The sequence below is a fragment of the Natator depressus genome, chromosome 2 (genome assembly GCF_965152275.1).
Source record: "Natator depressus isolate rNatDep1 chromosome 2, rNatDep2.hap1, whole genome shotgun sequence".
Lineage (NCBI taxonomy): Eukaryota > Metazoa > Chordata > Testudines > Cheloniidae > Natator > Natator depressus.
Genome location: NC_134235.1, coordinates 27138715 through 27165770, shown reverse-complemented (window position 1 = coordinate 27165770; position 27056 = coordinate 27138715). Strand labels below are relative to the sequence as shown.

General features: G+C 40.5%; 1 protein-coding gene across 4 annotated transcripts in view; it reads right to left on the bottom strand.

Annotated features, from left to right (window-relative positions):
• Window positions 1-27056, bottom strand: part of TRPS1 (transcriptional repressor GATA binding 1) — a 249484-nt gene that overhangs the window by 59122 nt on the left and 163306 nt on the right. The gene's annotated exons all lie outside the window — the stretch shown is intronic.

The window sequence follows — 27056 nt, the reverse complement described above, 5'->3', positions numbered from 1 at the left end:
AGTGTTCTAGACTGTATGTTTCCATCACTTAGCAGGAAACCATACTGCTCGAAAGGCATCAAAAAGCAGTTGGCACTTAAATGGGGACTGGATTCATTCTGAAATTTTGACAATTGCATCCAGCGTTACAGTGGCTCACTTTCTGGTCCCCACAAATCAACAAGGTAGCCACTCAGGAACAAAGACTACTCTATCTGAAGAAACTCTGTTTGGCTTTGGCCTTGCTGAGGTTTCTTGATTAACATGATAGGTGTGCTAGGTGCAGAGCCAAGATCAGAGATCTTCTACAAGCCTTTGTAGTATGGAAGGCTGGATTTTTTTCAGAAGAAAGGAGACTTGCTGCTTTTAGAACTGCTTTCAGAAACACAGTGGGACCCTGTTATGATGAGCCCCATACAGAGACTCATTCTCTGTGTCTTCTACTTTCTGGATTTGCTTCTTTCCAACACCTATCATAAAAGCTCAAACCCTGCTAATCTGTGCAGTCACAGTCTAAGGTGATTTTAATGTTCAGCACATTAAAGTAAGTCTTCTCATCTTCCTGGCTCTCTAATTAGAAATTCAGAAAGGACATTGCAGGACTAAAGCCATCTGAGTGAGAGTGAGTGAAAGTTACTGAATTCATAAATACAGTTTGCATTTCAATATGTTTCTTTCTTCCGTATCGGACAGAGTGGGATAAAACTGCACGACTTAATAAGTATGTCATGTAGCTGTGTTGGTCCCAGGATATTAGAGAGACAAAGTGGGTAAGGTAACGTCTTTTATTGGACCAATTTCTGTAGGTGAGAGAGACAAGCTTTCGAGCCATTCTGTGTGGCTCAAAAGCATGTCTATCTCACCAATACAAGTTGGTCCAATAAAAGATATTCCCTCACCCACCTTGCCTCTAAAATGAGCAATTATATTTGTTGCCAATAGGAATTCACTGTGGCACAACTCTTACCCTCTTTACTTGGACAGATTTCCCACTGATATTAAAAAGAGTTTTGTTGCAGTAAGGACTGCAAAATTTGACCCTATTACTATGTAATCCACAAACAATTCTATATGTGTTTGAAGAAAGACAGGAATTGATTCCTGAAATAAAATAATTTCTTCATTCCTAGATTAACATAAAAGACAAATACTTAATGGTGGTTTTTTCTATCCCAAGTTGTGAAAAGCTATCAGCTATATCTGAACAATTTACAACAGAGATCAGGAGATTACATATTCCTGCCTTCCGACCTTCTTTTACTTTGGGACTTTTTTTTAATAGGCAAGATAAAAATCAATTTTTTTAAACAAAATCAGATTTTTATTTAAATTAAATTCATTTTTATTTAAAAAATAAACCTATTTAAAATCAAATCTGATATTATGACAACCTGGCTAAGACCTAAACGTATTATAATCGATTAAGATCATTTAAGTAAATATATAAAATAGTATGCAGCAATGAGCCCTCCTTAAATTTTAATAAGTTAAACAGTAATTACATACAGTACTGGGGAAAACATCTTTAAACTTCTGAGGTCAACTCAAGCTTAATTAATATCTTATAATGTCATGTACAGCATTAAGTATCTATATTCAGTCTTCACGGTGAAGAGAAACACTGGTATTTACCTGTTCCCAAATGCCAGTACTTTCAGTTTCTACTGTGCAGAAAAGCTTTTACCTTAATTGCTTTTGGTTTCAGTTTAGCTACAAGATTCAGAGACAATATTTTCTTCATTTAGACTAGTTCATTCAAAGTTGAAAAACCAACTACAAGTTGAAAAACAGGAAAACTTGTCTACCTCTTCTAATCAATTAATAACCAGGATGAGATCTATTAATTTTAAAAGCTTGAAGGACATGGGGCCAGATTTGTTAAAGCCAGTTAGGCACTTATTGATTTCAATGGAAGTTAGATACCTAATCTATTTAGGCATTTTTGAAAATCCCAGTAGGCATCTATCTGCATCTATAGGCACCTGAACACCTTTGAAAACCCAGCTCATAAAAACAATCCATTAAATCACTAACTACAATTGACACTTTAATTGTTTAATAAATCAGCTTTAAATTAAAAACAGATTTTGATAAAGTGACATTTCCTCCTTTATATATACAGCACATTTAAGGTAGTTTTATGTAATTAATTAAAAAAAATTAAAATGCATGTTTTGTACATTTTTAATTGAATTCCTATATCCACCCAAAATGCAACTTGGCACAAATCTAGAGTAAAAAATTATCATCTAGCAAATAAGAAATGTGTAATTCATCATTTTCTAACAACAAAAATTTTGAAAACAAGAATCGGAGTAAATGTAAGCGATGTAAATGCTTAAAGAAGAGAATATTGATATAGTGCATCGGCTTGGTTAGCAAAAAGAAGTACCACATTTAGTGTGAGGACTATATTTGGTTGCAAATCAACATGTTTTAATGCTTTTGCCAACCAATGAGAATTAACCTTTATTTAGGAAAATAACTAAAAAAATATAAATGCAAAACAAATTAAAAATCAATTATTTTAAATCAAGGTCTCCTGCTTGTTGATTAAAATTGGTGATTTAAATGAATTCTTCTTGGTTCATAATCACCTTATACTTTTTCAATGAAAAACTCAGTGCCTTTATCATTTAGTAATTCCATAATCCAAATACAAAAATTCCATTTTTCTACTGTAATAAGGGTAAATTAAATTAATGTAAACATCCTTGGGGCGATGGAAAATCCTTTTTCATCACAAGACAAAACCAGTGCTTCTCAGTTTTGAAAAACTACCTTCAGATTTTCATTAGGAAATCCAAGCACTCCTCCTGTCTTTTTATCCATTAATTACATTGTTACATCCCTATTTCTACTGGTACAGAACATCATGTTATTGAAATTGAAATGGCTTTAATTTAATGTCATATACAGTATCCATTATTTATTCAGCATGCAGATTTCAAAGAAAGATGAGGACTTTCAAGATAAAGACTTGAACCCAAAGTAAAAAAAAAAATGCATTTTTTTTCCAGAAAATATCTGCTTGTATGAGAGAAAGCATTATGAAATACTAAGACTATAACAATATTTAATCTTTCTTCTCGTGAAATCCTGGGTCTGATTACAGACAACTATTCACACTGAACAGTTTTCAATTATCTATGTTATTTTCGGTATGTGGACTATAGATCTTTAGAGGACACACTCAAGGGAATAAACTCAGACCTGTGGAGACGGCAGATGACTTTCAATCATTGTCTCAGAAGTTGATGACCAGTGTTTTCCTAATTAACTAACTCACTCTTATTTCGGGGGGCGGGGGGGAGGGGAAGAACTTCAATTTGTGGCTCAATAGGAGGGCTGTTTAGCACAGCATCACAGGGACTGCGACAAGTCAAAAAGCAATTGTTTGTGTCTTTCTTCCTCAAGGTAAAATAATGAATTAGATACTTGCTGCATAGTTACTGTGTAGGAAAATGGAGAAGACAGTATAAATCCCTATTGCTTGAGTGGGACACTGGAACCAGTTTCAGAATTTGCTCTTGTGATGTGCTGAACACCTCTGGCAAACTCAATGGGAGATAATGATGTTTAGTTCCTTGCAAGAGATGCTTAGCATCCTGCAGTTCACAGGGTTACTGAAAAAAGGAGTGCTGATGAAGGTGCTGTGGTTTTCCCCCCCAGTCTTTTTTAGAAGTTCTATGGAACGTTTAAATTCCACATGCAAAGTCACCAGAAACTGATATAAGGAATCTCAGTTTATTGTCTCATTTGAAGGATGACACCCCAAAGAGCTCAATCTACAGCCATCCAAAACAACATAGATATGTTCCTATGATACATATATCTTCACATTCCATTTATTTTGGTGGCTTCTGAGAACATCCCAGGGGACTTTGTGTTCAGCAGGTTAAAAATAAGTTCTTTAGAAGGTATGGAGGTTCATGGACCAGTATTAGGAGTGATTAGACTGGAAGTCAAGTGGTATGGGGTTTAGTCCTAGCTCTGCCACCACTTTGCTCCACGATTTTTACCATGTCACTTCAGACTCCGTTTACCCATCTGTCTAGTAATGCTGATCCCTGTTGAGAGGCTTGATTAATTAATGTAAGACCTGCTTTATGGTCTCATCCTGGATACCTGTAAACATTTGCCTACATCACAAAACCAGTCAATAACTTTGCATGATTGGTAGTTCCTGCTCAAGCAAAGGAATGGTAAGATTGTTGCTAGTCAGAACTGAAGTCTATTGCTGAGCTACGTGGAGTAGCTCATATAGGATCTCCCCCCTCTGTTTTACTATTGAGCCTGTACAATTGTGACAATTTTTTTGTCACTGACAAAAAATAGCAATGGCTTGTCAATAAATTGACCATAATTAAAAACCAGTTTATTTTCAGATATTACTGTTATTGCAGTGTGATATGTCCTGTCCTATTCCCAATCAAGTCAATGCTAAAATCACTACCAACTTTAATGGGAGCGGGATTAGGGCCAAAAGGTAGAGTTGTCTACCTTAAGACATTGCATATCTATTTCTAACTTTTCTCAGTATTCTAGTTCATTATAATGCTATATATCCATGTAATACTGGGTCTGTGCAATACCAAAATTTGCAAAATTGGGTTCCTAAAGTTAAGTTCCTAATTCATAAGTAGGCACCTATTCCCATTCACTTTGCTGATCGCCACCATGCATTCAGCATTTTTCAAGACCAAGTCACTTAGGTGTCTAAATTTAAACATTCATTTTAAAAAAAAATCTTTTTTCATATTATCTTTGTATTTCAGTACAGAATAACCCTCAGCTTAATCTACAGCCTTACATTTACTACCATCTGTATTTGCACTCAAATAACAAGGGTACACTACAAAGAGAACAAAATCACTTCCACTGCCCATTAAGGAAACTAGAATTAATTCCAATGATCTGCACTCAAGCATCTTTAATTAAAAGATCATAAGCATATAAGTGGCTTTGATTTCTTCGTCTAATGTCCTCCTCAATTATTTATTGTATTCACCTTCTCACATCTGTGCACATTTTTTCCACTAGAGGAGTATAAACTATAAATCCTGTTGCATTTTGGGTATTGTCAACTGCTGAACAAATGTTTTTAACCCCTTATACATCATAGACAAACATCTCTATGCTACCCCAAAGAAAGGCTAACATCACACAATTAAACAGAAGGGATAAAACAGACCTACAAAGACAATTCATCTTTTGAAATCCTCACTAAATCTACCTACTTGAGGCCTGTGTGTTCATACAGTAACTTTATAAGCAGTTTAAAAGAAGACTCGTAACTCAGCTTAGCTTTTCTATGGCTCAGATATGCCTTTAAGGATCCAGCTTTGTGGATTGTTTCTATGTACATGTGCATGTGTGTATAGTGCATGTGTGTGTTCAGCATTCTAAGAATGAGATTCTGCCCTGCTGTTACAAGGATGTCCCTAGTTAAAGAACATAAGAAACTGCCTTCCTTCTTGTGACATTGTGCAGCATTTGTTCACAATGCACTTCCCATAGCAAAAGGACTGTACCCCAAGATACCCCAAAAAGGGAGAAGAGGCAGCAAGCCCATGACTCTGCCTCTCCTTCACACTTGCCAGCAGACCTGGCCAGCCACGTGGATGGACAGTAAGACATCCACTAAAGGGGAGCAGCAGTGTGCACACTCTTTTATGCTACCTAGGGAACTCCAGAGGGGCACACCAAACTATGCCTTAAAGGCTTAACTGAACCCTGAATTTCAAGTTGCAGAAGTTTTTATTATAGCTACTGAAAGATGAAGTTACTCATTGTGTGCATCTCACTTTCTAAATTAAATTGATTTAAAAAACTCAGTCAAAAAATAACAAACAATTCTGTTTTGCAACAGTGTCCCATTATTTGTTCTAATCAATGAGATAGAGATAGTTATACAGAAAGCCATCAAATACTGCACTTCTGTGTAGTTACTTGACTTTCTTCACATGCAATTCTCAAACTTCATATTAAATTTATAAGAACGTATATTTTTGTACAGGATGATTCATTATTGCTAATTTCTATCCCCAAAGACTATAAAATTATTCTAACCAGTAATCAGTTTCACAGCTTTGAAAATTCTAATCCAGGACCATAATATATGCTTTGTCTATTTCTAGAGATCTCTGAAAACCCTTCCTACAAAAAGACAGAGTTCTAAAATGTACTAAGCTCCAAGAGCATAAACAGCTCACCACAGTTTTTATTATAAACAATCCCCTACTGAAGATGGAAAATCAATATGTATGCACAAACAAAAGAGTTCCATGGAAAATGTTAAACAGACAAGTTAGCCCCTTTTCATTACAGACTGATGGAGGGTTTATTTTATTTAATTTTTCCCCTCTTCCTCTTTGGTGTGTATAAATTTATAATAATTTTCTCTGCACAGGAGACGAAAGAGAAACTATGAAAGGGGCTGAATGTTCAAATACAAGAGACTTTCTTCCAAATGTAGAACATATGAAGTTTTGGTGGTATGGTTTTCTTTGTTTGCTTTACCAAAAGAGAAATTATTGCTCCCTGTGATTGTTTTATGCCAACATCCGGTTGTATCAAAAGCTGAAGTTGAGACTCAGCTAGATCAACTAATCACATAGAGGAGTCCTTAGTTTAGTGGAATAGTTCAAATTTTTGTTTCATTTTATATCACAGGCTCAATATGAAAGGAGTAATTCTGTGTCAAGTACAGGACCATTTAGGTTTTTTAGAGAAAAGAAGGGTGAAAACAAAATTATTTTTTTATTTCATCTTACTTATAACTGTACCAAATATGTCCTCATAAGGATAGGAAATGTATTTATCTTACGCAGAGTTAACGGTTGACAACTGTTATCAGATCCTATTTACACCATTTATTTGTTTAATCAAATTCATGCAAAACTCTCCCATCAAATACAAGAATTCCTCCAGCAGAATGATATCATTACCAAAGAGATGCACAGTGGGTGGGTAAGTAAGTAAATGCTTAAGTGACTTAAAAGCCTAAGTCCCACTTCCAAAAGTGAAAGTCAATGGGACTTTGGCTCCTCAGTGATTTGGGTGCTTTTGAAAATGTAGCTCCTGACTGAAAGAGATCAGACTGGACTTCAGGCTGACTGTGATCACATTTACAAATGTAAGACCCTGTGTTAGATTGAGCCTTCCCCCAGAAATGACTTCCTTAAAATAAATAAATTCATTTTAACAAGTACCCAAACTACTCCTTTGATGCATGAGGGGGTGATGAAAATGTAACACTTTCTTGACTTTCTGCCCAGTTTTGTTCTGTGCTGTGATAACAAGAAGATAAAGATAATTAAGATACATAGATCTCTGGTACGATGGTCATCAGTGAAAGGGTTAAAACATCACCCTCTAAACAGTCATAACTGGTCTTTATATTAAATAGTCCATTAATATGGAGAGTTAAATATGAAGTTGTGCTACTGTGTCAGTTAGTCTATCCACAAACTTAGCAAGAAAACTTGCCTGTTAGGTTGTGTTGTGTACACTTTTCTAAATTAAAAGGGCTAGAAATGTTTAATAAATTAGTAAATAAAAGCAAAGATTATGGAGCACTAATTGAGAAGAACTTAAATAGTCTGAATTCATGCATTTTCCTTATCAACAGATTTGCAACTCTCCTTGGTCATTAGTGAAACTGATCTTTTGGTATTTCAAAGGATGACTCTTGGTTTCTATACACTTTTGCTGGATGGCAGCAGCTAAGAACCTTTCTTTAATATAGATACACATATATGCTCTAGAAATACGGGACAATTTCATTAACTGGTGCTGGGTGTAGCTTATGAAAATGGGGACCTGCCATTATTATTATTTTATTTTATTGATCTTATGTTTTTATTGATCTTATGTTTATCCAATTAAAGTAATTGGAGTTAATCAATGAGGCATGATTAGCTTAGTTCATAACAGACATAACAGCCTGTACCTGCTCCTTGGTCCTTAAATGTCAGCTGCTGCCTTTTCAGCAGCAGTTTCTTCCCCTCTGCTCACTACTATAAAACCTGCACTGGATTCATCAAAATTTCAAATATAGAATGTGAGTTGAAAGTGACCATCGGGTTATAAACTACTGGCTACAGGTCTTCTGGGGACTGGAAGGAGACAGAGGGGGCGTCAAACAGACCAAGAAACTTTTACAAAGAGAAATGTTACAGAGAAAAGAAGAAACAAGAAATAAATTCAGAACTCTTCTCTACTGTTTTCTGTTATTATCTAGTAGGAATTACTTTTCATTGTGGAAGCTTATATTACATAAACTGTTCATAATTGTCCCCAACAACCTCTAATGTGGCTTATTGCTATAACTAATATTAGCCATAGAGATAGGGATTTAGACAGGGCAGATATTTTGTTAGCAATATGTGATGCAAGAGACAAGCAGAGTTGTAGGGAAGAGATCTTTATTGAGAATGCACAGAGCATGGCCACCAACTAGCCAGGGCTGGATTAACCTTTTGTGGGTCCAGCTCCAAACATATTTGGGGGTCCCCATGGGGGCAATGGAGCATGGTGCAGGGAGGTCAGTCCCCAGAGAGAGGAGCCAGTCAGAGGTAATGGGGACCAACACCCCCCAACTCCCCATGTCCAGTGCCCCCCAGACCCACCCACAAATGCATAGTGCCCTGCACAACACCATCCCTGCCCACAGCCCCACCACAACCACCCAGCACCCCCCCACAGAACCCCCACTCCCTAGTGCCCCAACACACACAGATCTTCCCCACCCCTTCACAGCCCAGCACTCCCCCAGACTCCCCACAGACCCACTCCCCCAAGCCCTGCCTCCCAGCCACACTCACTGGCCTTGCTTGGAGGCAACTGTGTCTGCCAGGCTGAGCTGGCAGCGCAGCCAGGGCTGGTCCCAGGGCCAGGAATCCCTCCGGCCCCTCGGGAGTGGCGCGATCAGCCAGGCCAGGACATGCCCTGGCCGGGGTCTCTCAAGATGCACTGGCCTGGAGGGGCCAGCCAAGCCCTCCACACTGTTCCTCCTCCCCACACACACACACACACCTGGCTGAGACTGGCAAGGCTTCTGCACCAGTCCCAGGTGGCTCAGCTCCGAGGAGACAGGTGGGGCCCCACAGGTGGTGGGAAGCAGAGACTGCCCAGAGCCGGAGGTGCACTGGGGTCCGGCCAGGAGCAGTGGGTGGGCGGGGGGAGCCAGCGGGGTCTCAGGGTGCAGTGCAAGCAGAGCAGGCCAGAGCCCCTTCTGAGCATGGGACTGGCTCCATGGAGCCACTGGAGCCATTGTAAACCCAGAACTGCAGCTAGCATTCCTGAGCTCCACGTGCCATAACAAGCTAGGCTCCTCCTGAAACTTGACCCTCTTTCTCCAGTTCCACTCATCAGCAGACACTGATTCTAGGTCCAACAAAAGCACCAGCTCCTTCTTCCTTCAGGTATGGGTGGGTATAACAGGATGTATCAACCCCACACTGAGCAAGCAGGGGTTAACTAGGCACTTTGGGGCCCAGAGGCCACGCCCCTCTGCTGTGCATGCTCCAGGTGGAGGGAGCGGATAAAAGGAAGCTGGTCAGGTCACTCTGGGCTCACTGAGGGGGAGGATGGACTTGTGCTGCTGGCTCCTGCTGAAGAATGGTCAGCCCTCCAGACTGCTGAGGTGGGCATACCCCTGACTACGCTACAGAGAACCCACCAGCTGCGGAGACTGTTGGGGATGCCAAGCTGCTGCCCAGAGAAGACAGGCCCGAAGTGGACTTAGGGTAGGAAGTGACCCAGGGAATGTATTTATTGGGAGCCGATACTTGAACCCTGAACAGGAGGATTGCAGGCTCCACAGAGCACTGGGTCAGCACCTGGAGTAGGGTGGGTTGGGGTTCCCTGACTTTCCACTCCATGCTGGCAGGTGGGCATACTGCCGGAGACCCTAGCTATAGACGGTTTGCTTGCTCTGCCCCACCCAGGGGACTGAAGCCTCTGTTTGCTATTATTTACCCCAGCCAGGAGGTGAGGGACTACAGATTGTTCATTAGCTCTGCCCAGCCCAAGGGGCTGAAGTCCCTGACTGTTTGGCTGGCCCAGCTGAGAGTCTCGATGACTGTGTGATGGGATGTATCAACCCCGCACTGGGTAAGCGGGGGCAACCCTCTCCCGCCCTGAATGCACCAAACCCTGTGACAGTGGGTATTTGTTTGCAACAGACTGAAAGTGATTCATATCCTGATCTCTGTGAAAATGTGGAGAGCCAAGAAGTGATGTCCCTTTCACTCTGCAGTACGAGCAGGCAGTACAGCAGCGGATGGCAGGAAAGTGGAGAAGCACAACAGGGAGAAGGAAGAGAGAGAGCATACATCTAGGGTGACCAGATGTCCTGATTTTATAGGGACAGTCCTGATTTTTGGGTCTTTTTCTTATATAGGCTCCTATTACCCCCCCCCCCCGATTTTTCACAAAAACCAGTGCCCTACAAATCAATGAGGTGACCACACTTAAGTTACCATATTTCCTCCCATTGTGTAGGTGCTAACCTAGACCATTGTACCATGTGAGAGAGATTATACATGCATCACATCATAGGCCTGTTACTTATCTCATGATACTCAAATGAAAATGCCTATTGCTCACATCTTATTACAACCATTGAACTACTTTTCTTTGGACAATTTCCTGAGCTACTTGCTTCCATAAACTCTGCAACTTCAACATCTTTGTAAACAGACTGTTTAAAATGATAGATAATTTAAGAAATACAACCAGAACTATTAACATTACAGGAAACTGGATCAACAAGATTAGAGGGGCAAAAAACCCCACTGATTTTAAAATATACTATAATTCAGCAAGCACTTTGCGCTGACACCCAACATTCATGTTTCATGAACTATGTTTCATATCGGCACTTCAGTCATTATTCATATATATATAGCTAGATATCAATTTGTGACAATAATACAATTAATATTATTTTCTGACTTTGCTTTGCATATTGGTATAAGACCCAATCTTGCATTCTCCCTGCCCTCAGATTTACATGTACCAACAGAGCCACTCTACAGGTTGCAGAGTATACCCTCTGAGGCCAGCGCAATCCCTCTCGGCAGGGAATAATGTCTCGTGGAGCCATGTACTGGAGGACTGACTAGTGCTGATCCAGATCCTGTTGTGTATCATAACCTAAGCTCCTGCCTCCCATACACTGATGTGCAGGGAGACCCCAAGGGAACATGATCTGGAACACAGAAAAGATATGGATCCTTTCGCGGGCTCCCTAAATCCTTTCCCTCTTCCCACTGTAGGACCACACAGGTTCAACTCGGTTAGCATGCTCTGCTGTGGAAGAGGGAGCAGGATTAGCGCCAAACCCTACCAAAAAGATAAACAAAAGTATTTTGCTGAAAATGAATTCTACATTAATGATCTAACAGACAAATATTATAGAGATAGCACAAAGCAAGAACACATGCTGATTCCTAAATTAAATGCTAAATTCTATAATAAAATACCATTTTACATATCTCTCTCACATGGGACTTTCACAGCCTCCTCCTCCCCCCCCCCCAAAAAAAAAAAACATATTCTATCATTTCATTAACAAAGCTAGAGAACTCATGCTGGGGCATCTCATTCTGGAGCGCTAGAGTTAACAATGGAACTGTGAACTCCAGTGTCCATGGCAACAGTAGCTAATTCTTCTTTCCAATCATGGTGGCAATTCTCTCCCATGGCTTGAATCAGTTACAAAACAAAATACTCTCAAAGACCTTTCTGAGCCAATAGCCTTGCAGCTAATCTGCTAATAGGAAATAATCTGCAGCTAATATACACATTCCAGGGCAGCAGTGTGTTTTCTTAATACTTTGTTTCATGGCCTTTTTCCAAAGAAAGCATAGTAAAGAATAGAAAACAGACATTCATTAAAAATAGTATAATACTACCTGGCCACTACTGATGCCTAAAACTTGCTGCAACTTGCACAGCTCTTAAATGGTTTGTTAAAAGTGAGTGGAGAGGAAGCATTAGATGGACTGAATGCAACACAATTAGATCTACAAGAAACATACAGTATTTATTAGTTAACTGAAAGATCACGTGAAAAATCAGGCTTGAAATAGTTTCCACATTTCTTTCTCCTCATTGAGCTTTCATTAAGTACTCTGTTAATCAAATTGCCACAGTAACAAGTGTGCATACCCGTAATATACTGTTTACACAGACACAATGTAAACAAAATAGAATCTTAATAGATACACACACACTGAAATCAATATAGAGATCAAATCTCCCCTGTGTTTGAACTACATTTGCTGCAGAGGAGCATGGCAGAGCAATGTTGCTATGTTCTTGTCTTCTGGGGAAACTAAAACAGCAAGCAGCAGCCCAAGTCTGGATCCCAGTGGTACTGGACCGGTATTCATTTTATGCCACTTGTGCATTTGCTAATAATAAACAGGATGGTGGGAGAATGGAGGCACTGGGAGCTAGTTACAGCTCCCTGATTTTGCGCTGGTCAGATTCATCATTGGCTGCTTTAACTTACACCTGTAGAGTAAAGTCACTAAAAGAACTAATACCAGTGGTGGGTCAGTGGAGCAGAGCACTGTCCCATCCCTGACACATGCCTATGCTGGGTAACTGATGCAGGAGGGGGCAACATTAACTTTACAGTAGTTCCCCTCTGGCAGGTGAATTCTCTGCCAGCCACATATAGCCAGAATCCTCCCATATTTTCGTGGCACAAAGCAGCCAGAGTGCAACTGAGTGCATATGTCTACACTATAAACTTAAGTTGACCTATGTTAGGTCGACTAACAGCCACTGCTGTAATTACTACGGTGGTTCATGTCCACACTACCATTCTTCTGTCAGGGGTGTGCGTCCTCATCAGGAGCGCTTCCACTGACTTAAGAGGAGCAGTGTGGGGGACAGAGAGCTAGGGCTCTCAGCTCCACATGCAGCTCCTCTCTGGTAGCTTGGCTCCCCGATCCATGCCAGAAGCCCAGCTGCCTCCCCACTCGGCTCCCCACTCCCTGCTGGGAACGGGGCAGCCGACCAGACACCGGGTGTGGATCTCCCTCCCGGGAGCCCGGTGACTCCCCGGGTTCTCTGCTCCCCGCCAGGGGAGCTGAGAAGCCCAGTGCAGCCGCCCTGTTCCCAGCAGGCAGTGGGGAGCCGAGAAGCCTGCTGTGGCTGCCCCATTCCTGTCAGGAAGCAGGTAGTCAAGAAGCCTGGTGCAGCTGCCCTGATCCTGGCAGGGAGCAGAGAGCCCGGGAGGAAAGCTGGGCTTCCAGCAGTGAGATCCGTGTCTGGAGGCTGGTTGACTGCCGTGCTCCCAGCAGGGAGCTGAGAGCCAGGTGGCAGCAGGGCAGCCTGAGATGGGAGTCTGGGTGGCAGCACGGCTTGGAGTGGAGATTGGGCGGTAACCTGGCTGGGGAGCAAGGACTTTGCTTTCTTGTCAATTTCACGGTTCCACCATCAAGAATGATAGCTAATAGATGTATGTAACACACTATCTACAGGACAATGTGTCGCCCTAACTACACTGACATAAGCCCTATGCCTTTCGTTGAAGTGGAGTTATTATGTTGGCAGAGCAAGGCTGCAATGTGTACACTGACATAATTAGGTCGACGTAAGCTGCCTTATGTCAACCTAACGCTGCAGTGTAGACCAGGTCTAAGAATCTGGCCAATTGTGTGTGTGTGTGTGTGTGTGTGTGTGAAACATATTCAATTATTATTATTTCTTTGTATGTCATAGTGCCCAGGAACCTTAGTCATGGAAGATGATCTCATTATGCTAGGTGCTATACAAACTGAGCATGAAAAGAAGATCTCCACCCAAAAGAGCTTACAATCTAAATAACATATAACAACATTTATTCTAAGTATATATCCTGCAATATATATCTTAAGTAAATATAATAATCAGCTGGCATTCTAGTGACAACTATAGTTAGGGTTTATGTATATATTTCAATTCCAGCCCTTTCTTTTCAGTCACTAGTAAATTTCTGGAACTCTCACCAATTAGGCTGAAATTATATGGGTCTAATCTGTGTCCAAGGATGAACACTTATTATAATTAGGTCTGCTAAGTGATTAAAAAAATAATCGCAATTAATCAGGCAATTAAAAAAATTAATTGTGATAAGTCGCGCTGTTAAACAATAATAGAATACCATTTATTTAAATATTTTTGGATGTTTTCTACATTTTATAATATATTGATTTCAAATTACAACAGAATAGAAAGTGTACAGTGCTCACTTTATATTTTTTTATTACAAATATTTGCACTGTAAAAAACAAAAGAAATAGTATATTTCAATTCACCTAATACATGTTCCGTAGTGCAATCTCTTTATCATGAAAGTTGAACTTACAAATGTAGAATTATGTACAAAAAATAACTGCATTCAAAAATAAAACAATGTAAAACTTTAGAGCCTACAAGTCCACTCAGTCCTACTTCAGCCAATACCTCAGACAAACAAGTTTGGTTACAATTTTCAGGAAATAATGCTGCCCACTTCTTGTTTACAATGTCACCTGAAAGTGAGAACAGGCATGGCACTGTTATAGCCGGAATCGCAAGATATTTACGTGCCAGATGCGCTAAAGATTCATATGTCTCTTCATGCTTCAACCACCATTCCACAGGACATGCGTCCATGCTGATGACAGGTTCTGTTCAATAACTATCCAAAGCAGAGCGGACCGATGCATGTTCATTTTCATCATCTGAGTCAGATGCCACCAGCAGGTTGATTTTCTTTTTTGGTGGTCTGGGTTCTGTAGTTTCCGCATCGGAATGTTGCTCTTTTAAGACTTCTGAAAGCATGCTTCACCCCTTGTCCCTCTCAGATTTTGGACGGCACTTCAGACTCTTATAACTTGTCTTGAGTGCTGTAGCTATCTTTCGAAATCTCACATTGGCACCTTCTTTGCATTTTGTCAAATCTGCTGTGAAAGTGTTCTTAAAACGAACATGTGCTGGGTCATCATCCAAGACTGCTATAACATGAAATATATAGCAGAATTCAGGTAAAACAGAGCAGGATACATACAATTATCCCCTAAGGAGTTCAGTCACAAATTTAATTAATGCGTTCTTTTATTAACGAGCATCATCAGCTTGGAATCATGTCCTCTGGAATGGTGGCCAAAGCATGAATGGGCATACGATTGTCAGCATATCTGGAACGGAAATACTTTGCAACGCCGGCTACAAAAGTGCCATGTGAATGCCTGTTCTCACTTTCAGGTGACATAAAGAAGAAGCAGGCAGCAATATCTCCCATAAATGTAAACAAACTTGTTTGTCTTAGCGATTGGCTGAACAAGAAGTAGGACTGAGTGGACTTGTAGGCTCTAAAGTTTTACATTGTTTTGTTTTTGGGTGAAGTTACGTAACAAAAAAATCTACATTTGTAAAATTACACTTTCATGATAAAGAGATTGCACTACAGTACTTGTATGAGGTGAATTGAAAAATACTATGTCTTTTGTTACAGTGCAAATATTTGTAATAAAAATAATATAAAGTAAAACCTGTACACTGTATATTCTATGTTGTAACTGAAATCAATATATTTAAAAATGTAGAAAAACATCCAAAAAATTTATAATAAATGTCAATTGGTATTTTATTGTTTAACAGTGTGATTAATCGTGATAAATTTTTTTAATCACAGTTAATTTTTTTGAGTTAATGTTAATCGACTGCCCTAATTATAATAATTTTCAAAGTTTAATCTAAAAAGTCTTATCTACATTTTAATTACAAAGAGGGTGCTTTTTTAAATCAAGACAGTGAAAAAATACACTTCTCCATTATGAAACAATTCTTGCAACTTTTTTGTTTCTTAAAACAGCTTAAGATGGCTAGGGGTAGGTAGTTGAAATGTAGCAGGGAAACATTCTCCACTGAAGCAAAACATCTTTTGAGTGTTCCAGTGAAAACTGTATTGAGTTGGCCAAGTCATGACCCTTTGAAAATGGCATTTCCCAAAAGCAAAAACCACAAGTGGTATGATTTTAGCATGTTTTACCACCATTCAGTGAAAGATATTTTACCATCATTCACTGCACATTTTGAAAGTAGGTTTCAGGCCATACATACTTTTTATGTGTATATGTCATATCCAAGTAAACAAAGTAAGCAAGACACAATGCACGTTATTAAAGAAGATTCTACATGAGCATGTTTACTTATTTTTTATTTCTTTTTTCTGTGGTGGAGGGTGTATATTGGTGATAATTACCTTACAGAAATTGCATGCTTTACAATTTTTTTTTTCAACTGTGGTATTATGGCTTAATCTCGTCCTCATCCAAAATGGCCTTTATCATTTCAATTATATACCATATGGAAGGTGGGATTTTCAACAGTGCTCAGCACTGGCCTAATTTGGCTCCCTTGGCATCAATGGTAAAAACAGCCATCAATTCCAGTGGGAGCAGACTAGAGTTAGGCCAATGCTGTGTATTTTTGAAACTCCCACCCAATACACAGGTCTAACAATGAAGAACTATAGTTTGGCTGAAGTTTGCTTCTGACAAACCAGAGTTTGCCTCTTCTCTCATACTACTACATGTTTTTTGGAACACTTGAATAAACGTGAAAGAAGAAGAAATACCTTTTCATCTCACTCCAAGCTTTCCACAGCTCAGGGAAGAGATGGTTTGGCACAGTAGTGTGTCTGACTCCACATTTCAGTCTCTGCATTATACCTGTCTCAATGAGAAAACAGACTTCTTGAGTACTGGGTGCTCCAAGTCTTTACTCAGTAGGAGCCCTGACTGAATATATATTTCTCTTAACTCAAAAAAACGGGGTGGGTGGGAAATCAAACAGATGTAAAATAGGAGCTGAAATCACTAAAGTTAAAGAATTCTCATCACCTAAGGTTGTCTTTTGATTCTCTTTAAATCAGTTTTATAATTTGAGTTGTCATGACAACATGATGCAACGCTTCATTACCATGACAATCTGACACAACTTGCAAAAACAGTAAGTGGTGTTTTTACTCTGTTTTTCGATTGCTCCCACGGAAACAAGCTGTTATTTACTTTGGTGACGAAAGCCATACTATACCATAATGGATGCAATGTTAGAAAAATTAGCCCATATAATGGTGGAAAATGGAATGCAAAAGGTATGTGAATGTGATTATGTAACACTGATAGATCCCGGTCGTTGGCGGGCGGGATTGAACCGGGGACCTCTGGAGCTTGGTGCATGAGCCTCTCCTGTCTGAGTTAAAAGCCAACTGGCTGTTAGCTAAGGCTGTAGCAGACTCATTTTATATCTCTCTCTAAGTGGTCTCGGTGCCACTAGATGGGACAGAACACCACACCCAGAAGGTTTGTGGGTTACAATTACTCCTGATAAATGATATTTTTCCACCCTTTGCCACCAGCAACCTGCTCATTTCCACCTGTGAATTAAATGTTCTTTTACTCAACATAAAGAGTGCTGATCCTTGCCGAATCACAAGAGGGCATTGACATAACAGCAATTATATGATATATTTTCATGCTCATTTTCATTATGGCACTTGCACAGTATGCAACATAATGTAATTAAATTTTACAGCCTTGTGGGGGGAGGGGGATACCAAAGAAACCCACCACAGTGGAATTTAACTCCAGAAAGAAGAACTACACAAAAGCAAGGAAGCTAGTTAAACAAATTAAAAGGAACAATCACAAGAGTGAAATGCCTGCAAGCTGCATGTAAACTTTTAAAAAATGCTATAACAGAGACTCAAACTAAATTTATAACCAAAATTAAAAAAAAAACAGCAAGAGGACCAGAACAATACCACCATGGCTTAACAAAAGAATAAAAGAGGCAGATAGAGACGAAAAGACATCCTTGAAGACAAAAAACCTGCAAGTCAAATTCTACTGAGGAAAATAGAAAGGAACATAAGCTCTGGCTAGTCAAGTGTGAAAGTATAATTAGGCAGGCCAAAAAAGAATATGAAGAGCAACTAGCAAAAGACTCAAAAGCTAACAGCATTTTTTTAAGTACCTCAGAAGCAGGAAGTCTGCCAATAAATCAGTGAGCCACGGGATGATCAAGGTGCTAAAGCCGAAAGTGTCACTAGGTTCAAAAAAGAATTAGATATGTTCATGGAGGATATGTCTATCAATGGCTACTAGCCAAGGGGTTAGGGCCACAACTCCATGCTCTGAGTGTCCCTAAACCGCTGACTAGCAGAAACTGCTAGTGGACAACAGGGGATGGATCACTCGATAATTGTCCTGTTCTGTTCATTCCCTCTGAAGCATCTGGTATCGGAAGACATGAAAATTCATGACCATTTTTAACAAACTGTAACAAAAAACAAGGTGTATATGTGACCACCAATTAACTTCTCATTTATCTAATCTGCAGTCTTCTCAGTGACTTGCGGAAATCTATCTATCTATCTATCTCTAATTTTAAAAGATAATACAATCAACAGACTGATGACTCAATAGGATATGTTCTCCTCTTGAAAAATATTTGTAAACCTCATTAACTTAAATGAGAGTTATGCCTAAATAGCAAGGGGACAATATATTCACATTTGCCTTGTACTTAGTTTATTTCTGTCTTTCTTTCTGATTTACATAAAGTAAATCCAAAGCTCACGGCACTTATACAAGCATAACAATATGCTAAAATACCCCTTTCCTGCAACAAGCTATGAAGTCAAAGTGGCTCCATGCAGATATAAAAGCTTTCATTGTAGGATTAGGCCTAAGAATAAAATCTATATCAAGAGTGGTTCATCTTCCCCAAAGTCAAGACGTTCTCTCAAATTACAAATTACTGGGAGAAACAGATGGGACTTGCAGTGGACTCTGTGTACTGTGCAGTACATCTGCCTACTGCAAGGTTCCTACGCGTTCCTCTGAAGCATCTGGTAATGGCCATGGTCAGTGACAGGATACTGGACAGGATGGACCATTGGTATCCAATATGGCAATTCCTATGTTCTCCTGAGGATCAACAAATGCGAGCTGTCTTCAACCAAGGGGTAAACTTAGTTCCAGAGTTGAGGACTTCTCACAGAAAATACCTTAATATCAGCTATCCACTTTAAAACAAGGGGCTATTCACCTCGGCCACCTTAGCTGATCACGATTGTGGTGGTATCACACTAGGAGAAAAACAGTCTGATGTAGCTAGAGACAGAAATTATTTAGGGCTTTACAGATGAAAGACAGCCACCTGCACATTACACCGCTATGATAAAACAAGAAAATGTCCCAAATGTTATACCAGAAAAAGTATTGAATAGTAAACCCAATATTACAATTGTTAAATACATATTTTAAACATATATTTTGAATCAATATTTTCAGTTACAAATATGCACCTGTTTTGCAGCATCATTATAAAATGACAGCAAATGAATTAAGAAAAGTAAAACCACTCTGTGTGATTAATATTCTACTAGGCCTTTCTGTTTAAAAAGTATTCTAGCACTTTTGCTATTCTGTTCAGAAATTTAATGAGCCAAGGTGGGTGAGGTAATATCTTTTATTGGACCAACTTCTGTTGGTGAGAGAGACAAGCTTTTGAGCCTACACAAAGCTCTTCTTCAGGTCTTTGCAAGCTCGAAAGCATGTCTCTCTCTCACCAACAGAAGTTGGTCCAATAAGAGATATTACCTCACCCACCTTGCCTCTCTAATATCCTGGGATTGACACGGCTACAACAACACTACATACAGAAACGTAATGGTCATCATATACTACTATAGTGCACAAATAAAAGGTAAATTAAACTCTGCTGTCTTGGGTTTCAGTGGTTTATCCTCTTTCCTCTTAAACTGCAGTACTTGGTTGTCAGCCAGCTTGGAAGGTAAGGAGTTAACTGAAGGTACTGAGAGAAACATGGTATGGAATTCCCATTGAATTCAGTGGGAATTGGATCAAACACTAAGTGTGATACATTATAAATAAGCATTTCATTTTTAAATATGTGTTCTCATTCCAGATACTCTTTGCTTTTAATTATTTCCTGTTCTCTTTGTATATACATAGATGGCTATTTTGCCTCCTTCCATCTCCCATTCATAAATCAAGGTTGCCAAGGGTCAGAAAATGTTTAGATTTTATTTCCCAAAAGTTGCCTGTAAATTGGATTTCATTTACCTTTTGTCATGCAAGATTAATGTATGTTTTATGACTTGTATTTTATCAGTATTATTCTGCTTTTATGTCCTTACGTGCGGGACCCAATCAAAATCATGGCCCCAAACCCCTTCCCCATATATGCACATAAAATCCTGATGTAACCAAAGGCCTCATAAATGACAACCTATGCATTCAAACATTGTGGGATACCACATTACTGTGCTCATAGTATGTGTGACATAAGGGTGCATGCCCATTATTTCATTGTTATCTTCCATTGGGTTAGAGGACATAGTGCTCCACCAGCTTCTCTGTGGCTGTTGGTGGCTCTTAACAACTGACGTGATGCCCTTTCCTAGAAAAGCCCATTGACGACAGATCAGGTGGGGTAGAGGGAATCAGGAAAATCATCAAGATTCTGAATGTCAGGATACTGACTTAGGATCCTGGGAGTATAAAAGTGGAAATATTGGTAGGCACCATCCAGATGGGAATTTGAACCAGCTGGCCAAAGTTTGAGTGACAAATTAGTTTTAATGTGGCCCATGTAGCCACGACAAGTTGTGACAGAGCAATCTGTCTCACGATGCTTTATTAATAGCAGATAAATAGGTATGACCCTAGATACGTTTCCATATGCCTTGAACATTGATGTGTAGTTTAAAGACTAGAGTAGTTGGCAGTCAACAGCTTTATTAATAAATACTGACTTCTCTTTTTCATCTGATGGTTTTAACAACTTAGAGGAAGAGGAGGCAATTCTCAGCACAGGTCTCACCTAAAAGAAGAAATGTGAGTGATGATGAATAATGACTTAGGATACCCGTGTGTGATTTTGACCTCAATTGTGCAACTGATATGCTTCCTGTTGATAGTGCCAAGGGTGTTTTGCAATGTTCCAAAGGATGATGATGAAAAAAAGGAAGAGTGCCATATAGATAGTTCATGAGGAAAACCTGGAGTGGCTGAAGAAGGATGGCTCCTTGAGTGGCTAAGCAAGTGGTTCAGTGACAGATGGGAAAGGAGTATTACTGGATGTTACGTAATAGGTTCCCCTTTCCCCCCTCCTTTTAGGACCAATTTGTATGGAAGGGAATTTATCCACACTCCTTATCCCCAGCTGCCTTGTTGCTTGACTCTTTGAAAAAAAAAAAGTCAAGTAAAACTAGATCTTAGAAAAATATTCTAAAGGACTCTTTGTTTAAGTGACTCAAATTATCTTTGCTTTAGCTTTGTTTTATGTGCCATGTAAATGAGGGGCTCTGTTCATTCCCTTGTAAATTTTAATGGAAAGTATAGGTAACAGTTCAGCAGCCCAAATGTAAACTCTGTGAGCCAGGGCTGGTATCTTTTGAGATTTCTGGAAAGCACCTAGCATAGAGGTGGGCAAACTTTTTGGCCTGAGGTCCACATCTGGGTATGAAAATTGTATGGCGGGCCATGAATGCTCACGAAATTGGGGGTTGGGGTGGGTAGGGGGTGAAAGCTTCGGCTGGGGGTGCAGGTTCTGGGGTGGGGCCAGGGATGAGGGGTTTGGGGTGCAGGAGGGAGCTGCAGGCTGGGGGTGGAGCAGAGGAGTTTGGAGTATGGGAGGGGGCTCTGCGCTGAAGCACAGGGTTGCAGTGTCGGAGGGGGTACGGGGTCTGGGCTGGGGGTGTGGGTTCCAGGGTGGGGGTTGGGGTGCAGGAGTGGGGTCTCCTGGCTGGGACAGAGGATTTGGGTGCAGGGGGGTGAGTGCTCCAGATGAGGGTGCGGGCTCTGGGGTGGGGTTGGGAGGTTTGGGGTGCCAGACAGGGCTCCGGGCTGGGACCAAAGGGTTTGGAGGGCAGGAGAGGAATCAGGGCTGGGGCAGGGGTGTGGGAGGAGGTCAGGGGTGCAGGCTCTGGGTGGCACTTACCTCAAGCAGTGCCTGGAAACAGCAGCATGTCCCCCCTTCGGCTCCTACATGGAGGAGCGGCACTGGCGCTGTCCCGTCCACAGGCACCGTCCCTGCAGCTCCCATTGGCCATGGTTCCTGGCCAATGAGAGCTGCATAATCGGTGCTTTGGGTGGGGGCTGTGTGCGGAGCCCCCTGGCTGCCCCTACATTTAGGAGCTGGAGGGGGGACTTGCCGTTGCTCCTGGGAGCCGCGTGGAGCAGGGCAAGCCCTCGACTCTGCTCCCTGGCAGGAGCTCGAGGGCCAGATTAAAAGGTCTGACGGGCTGGATGCGGCCCGCGGGCCATTGTTAGCCCGCTCCTGACCTAGCATATTTTGCATGCTACTGCATATAGTACTGCAGTAAATAATAATGCTGCAATATCACCACATACTACGCTCGGCCAGTGAACTTGCACTTCCTGGGAAAGTCATGTATTCAACTTCTTTTCTATCAGAGTTTTTTTTTGTTTTTTGGCAATGGATCCACAGCCCTTCCGCAACTTACTTAGGTGTCTGTCTTGGACCTTTGGGATGTTATGGAAGATGACTCATTGTCAGAGACTGGATGGGGGCAGTGAGAATGACAATATCAATGGGACAAATGTCAGTGTCTCTGCACCTTTTCTCCAATAAAAGATGCAAAATTGATAGAAATAATTTGTCTGGCATTAATACTGTACCTGATATTTATGAATTGGCCCCTTCATATCACACAGAAATAATATTAGCACAACTAAAATGCCTTTGCATGACATTATAACTATGACATATGCCAAATTCACATCTTTGACATGGCATGCACCTTTGAATGTTAAATTTTTTTTATTTTTAGGATACAATTAATGACATAATCTAATTAAATAATTCTTATTAATAATATGCTACACTTATTTTTAGAATAATTGCAGTTATTTTCCCTCCCACTTAAATGGTTAGAGCTAGGTTTGGCTACATGTGCAAATTAGATTTTGCAACTTTCTTATAGGTAGCCTTATTTGTATAACCAATCACACACAACACTAACCAGTTAGTTACAGACATTTGAAGATACAAAACACTGTAGAAATTAATGTGCTGAATAATATAATTTGAAAAATGTATAAGTTTGAAATATCTTTGTGTATCCTAATAAACTTTAGGCTCCTATTTATAAAATCTCATCCCAGTGTCTACTCTGCACTCCATTAAAGATACCATGGATTTTTTGTAAGAGTTTTGGACTCGTGCTTGGTGAAAATGTCCCCACTCCCAGAGCTGTCTTCAGTGGGATTTGAGGCCAGTCAGCATCTCGCATCAAAGGACTTTGCACATTGCAGGATCTGGACCTCAGATATCAATTTCTTAGATAAAGTCAATTTGTTAGATAAAGTCCTCCATCCTTGCAGACATTTGCAACTAGCTTGGACAGACAAAGCACTACATGATATATTGAACAGAGTAATCCAACTTTAGTAAGGGATGGACTAAACAAGTTACACCACTGTAGGCCACTTTTATGATTGTCCCATAATAAGATTTCTCTCTGTGTCTGGGCTTTCCATTACAGGAATACAGCCTCTGACTGTACAATGCTAATCTGTAGTCACGCCATCTTGCATAAATTCTCACCTGGGTCCAGATTTTCAAAACAATTCAGGTCCCGTTTAGGTACCTGGAAATCCTGCCATTTCACTTCGGTACCTAAATGGGAGCAGAACTCTTTAGAAAATCTGGTCACTTATTTAGGTGACTGAATAATGTTGGGTGCTGAGCTGTTTAGAAAATCTGTCCCTGATCTCACTCCTGCACTACCTTACCCCAAAATTATTGGAGTAACAAGCTTCCCTAGTGTAGGTAGTGAATTATCATTTTGCACCTAACAATAGTTTCCCACTTACACAACTACCTATCTTGCACTACTGCTCCCATTTCACCAGCATGCCCTTTTGCAAATACATACACAGGCCAACTGTTCTCTAAATCCATCAGCAGAACTGAGGCAAATCTGGAATCAACAAGACATAAATACAAGCAACCACAGATTTGGAGCAGAATTCAATATAATAAGTAGGAACTAATGAGTATTTTAGTTCTTCAGATTTTCAAATATTTATTTTCAGTCACTCATTTTCCTTCTCCTGCAATCATAGTACTCCATGACTACTAGGGTGACCATATTTCCCAAAGGGAAAACAGGACACCACGTGGGACTGGCCCAAGCCCACCCCCTCCACGGGACTGGCCCCAGCTGTTTGCCCCGGGGCCCCCCTCCCCGCAGGGCTGGCCCCAGCTGCTTGCCAGAGGCACCCCTCCCAGACAGTCAATGGTCACTTGAACCCTGCCAGCCCCCCCACTCGAGGCTGTCACTGGTCGCTGGAACCCTCCCTGCCCCCGCCCCCCATAACTGGAACCCTTCCTCCCCCTGTGAAGATCTTGCATCTCTGCTTGCCCCCGCATGTTCCTCCACACCCCACCCCACTTTCTTGACAAAAGTGGGCATTTGTCCCATTTGCTCTTGCCAACTTGATCAGTTGGCAGGAGCAAACGGGACAAATGCCCACTTTTGCCAAAAAAAAGTAGGGATGGCTAGAACAGGCCTTAAAAAAAGAGACTGTCCTGGCCAAAACGGGACGTATGGTCATCCTTGCATGCCTGCCACTGAATGAGCAAGTTGCCTTTCTGCCTGCTTTTCTGAGAAATATAGTATCACATTTTCCATTGTGTCAATCTCTGCTTTTCCGAGGTAGGCTCATGCACACATTGGCTTGCACTTTGTGCGTGTGTCACTGCTCTCCAGAGGAGTATGTCAAAATTGTTCACGGTTAGTAGTTTTTTTCTTTTTCTTTTAGATTGGTTGATGCTGTGTAAGTGGCTTTAGCCATTACAAAACATCCAGATTGCTGATCCAAATGTCACTCCGAGAAGAATAATTTAGTACGGCACTTATCATTGCATGATCCTAAAGCCACGTTCCCTACAAGGTAATGTACCTTGACACTAGCCAAACCACCAAACTAACCAATGTTTTATATGGTTTTAACACATGGATTACATTTGAAATGACATTCAGTTTTTCATTGGACTAATACCTAGTTACCTTCCTATGTGGTTGTGCTTGTTGTGTTCTTTCAGGCACCACTGTCCTGAAATAAACTTCCAGAATTCCTGCAGCATTTCAAACTGTGCAGTTTAAATATTTTAATAATGAGTAAGAAGTTTAAAATAAAGCTAAAACACTGTTTAAAGCCCCAGATGGTACTGACAGCTCAAAAAGAAAATGCTTTCTTTGCTGCATCAGTCAATACAGCTGTGACTTTACACTGAATTTTTAAACCTCCATATTGTGCAGAGATTTTTTCCCCTTGAACCAAATCTTTCAGCAAATGTGTTATTCCAAAAGCCACTAAGCCAGAATCAGCCCAAGTTCTACAGTGAATTCCATTGTCGAAGTCCACGATGGAGGTCAAAAAGCAATAGCATAGCCCAGGGAAATGTCCAGGGTTGTCAGGGAATGTGATGGTGGTGATTCATTGCAGTCTCTACCAACAAGGCTCCTATATAGCCCTGTCAAGGTTCCTTCCCCACTCTGAACTCTAGGGTACAGATGTGGGGACCTGCATGAAAGACCCCCTAAGCTTCTTCTTACCAGCTTAGGTTAAAAACTTCCCCAAGGTACAAACTTTGCCTTGTCCTTGAACAGTATGCTGCCACCACCAAGCGTTTTAAACAAAGAACAGGGAAAGAGACCACTTGGAGACGTCTTCCCCCAAAATATTCCTCCCCCCACAAACCCTACACCCCTTTTCCTGGGGAAGGCTTGATAATAATCCTCACCAATTGTACATGTGAACACAGAGCCAAACCCTTGGATCTTAAGAACAATGAAAAATCAATCAGGTTCTTAAAAGAAGAATTTTAATTAAAGAAAAGGTAAAAGAATCACCTCTGTAAAATCAGGATGGTAAATACCTTACAGGGTAATCAGATTCAAAACATAGAGAATCTCTAGAGGCAAAACCTTAAGTTTCAAAAAGACACAAAAACAGGAATACACATTCCCTCCAGCACAGCTTATTTTACCAGCTATTAAACAAAAGAAAATCTAACACATTTTCTAGCTAGATTACTTACTAACTTAACAGGAGTTGTAAGGCTGCATTCCTGATCTGTTCCCGGCAAAAGCATCACACAGACAGACAGAACCCTTTGTTCCCCCCCTCCAGATTTGAAAGTATCTTGTCCCCTCATTGGTCATTTTGGGTCAGGTTCCAGTGAGGTTACCCTAGCTTCTTAACCCTTTACAGGTGAAAGGGTTTTGCCTCTGGTCAGGAGGGATTTTATAGCACTGTATACAGAAAGGTGGTTACCCTTCCCTTTATATTTATAACAAGCCCCAATCATAATCTAATACCTTATCACTCCCAAGCCAGGCAAAAGCCAAGTAAGATAACATAACCCTCAAGGAAGGAGTCTTCCTTTGGACTTCATCCGTATCAGGGCACAGAGAGGTGCAGGCCTTTGCATGGAAGTATAATTTACACCTTCCCATACTAATTTTGGTGAACCTGGAAAGAAACCCAGGAATAATGTACAATGTATTTACTAGTCGAAGAGGGGGGTAAAGGGAAGGTGGTTCTTCTCTACCATTTCTTTAAGGAACAATAAGAATAAGAATGCCCTCAATGGTAGAGGCAACAAATTTAGGAGATACAAAGAAAAACATGTTTGTGCAGTGAATAATTAACCTATGGAACTCACTGATTCAAGATATTATTACTGCAAATAGCTTAGAACTATATAGGCTCAGTCATTTGTGTCAAGGAGAACAGTAAAAACTAACTAGGAAAACAATTAGAGCTCTTGTCCTACAAATCTTTAATTACATGATTAGTCCTTATTTACACAAGGTTTCTTATCTAAGAACTGCTCATGTCAGTAAGCACTTTCAGGATCAAGTCACATGCTTCAGCATATGAACTGATCACCTTCTGAAGTCTGGAAGAAATTGCCCTTAGGGCATTACACAATTAGGTGAATTAGGTGCATTGTGGTAA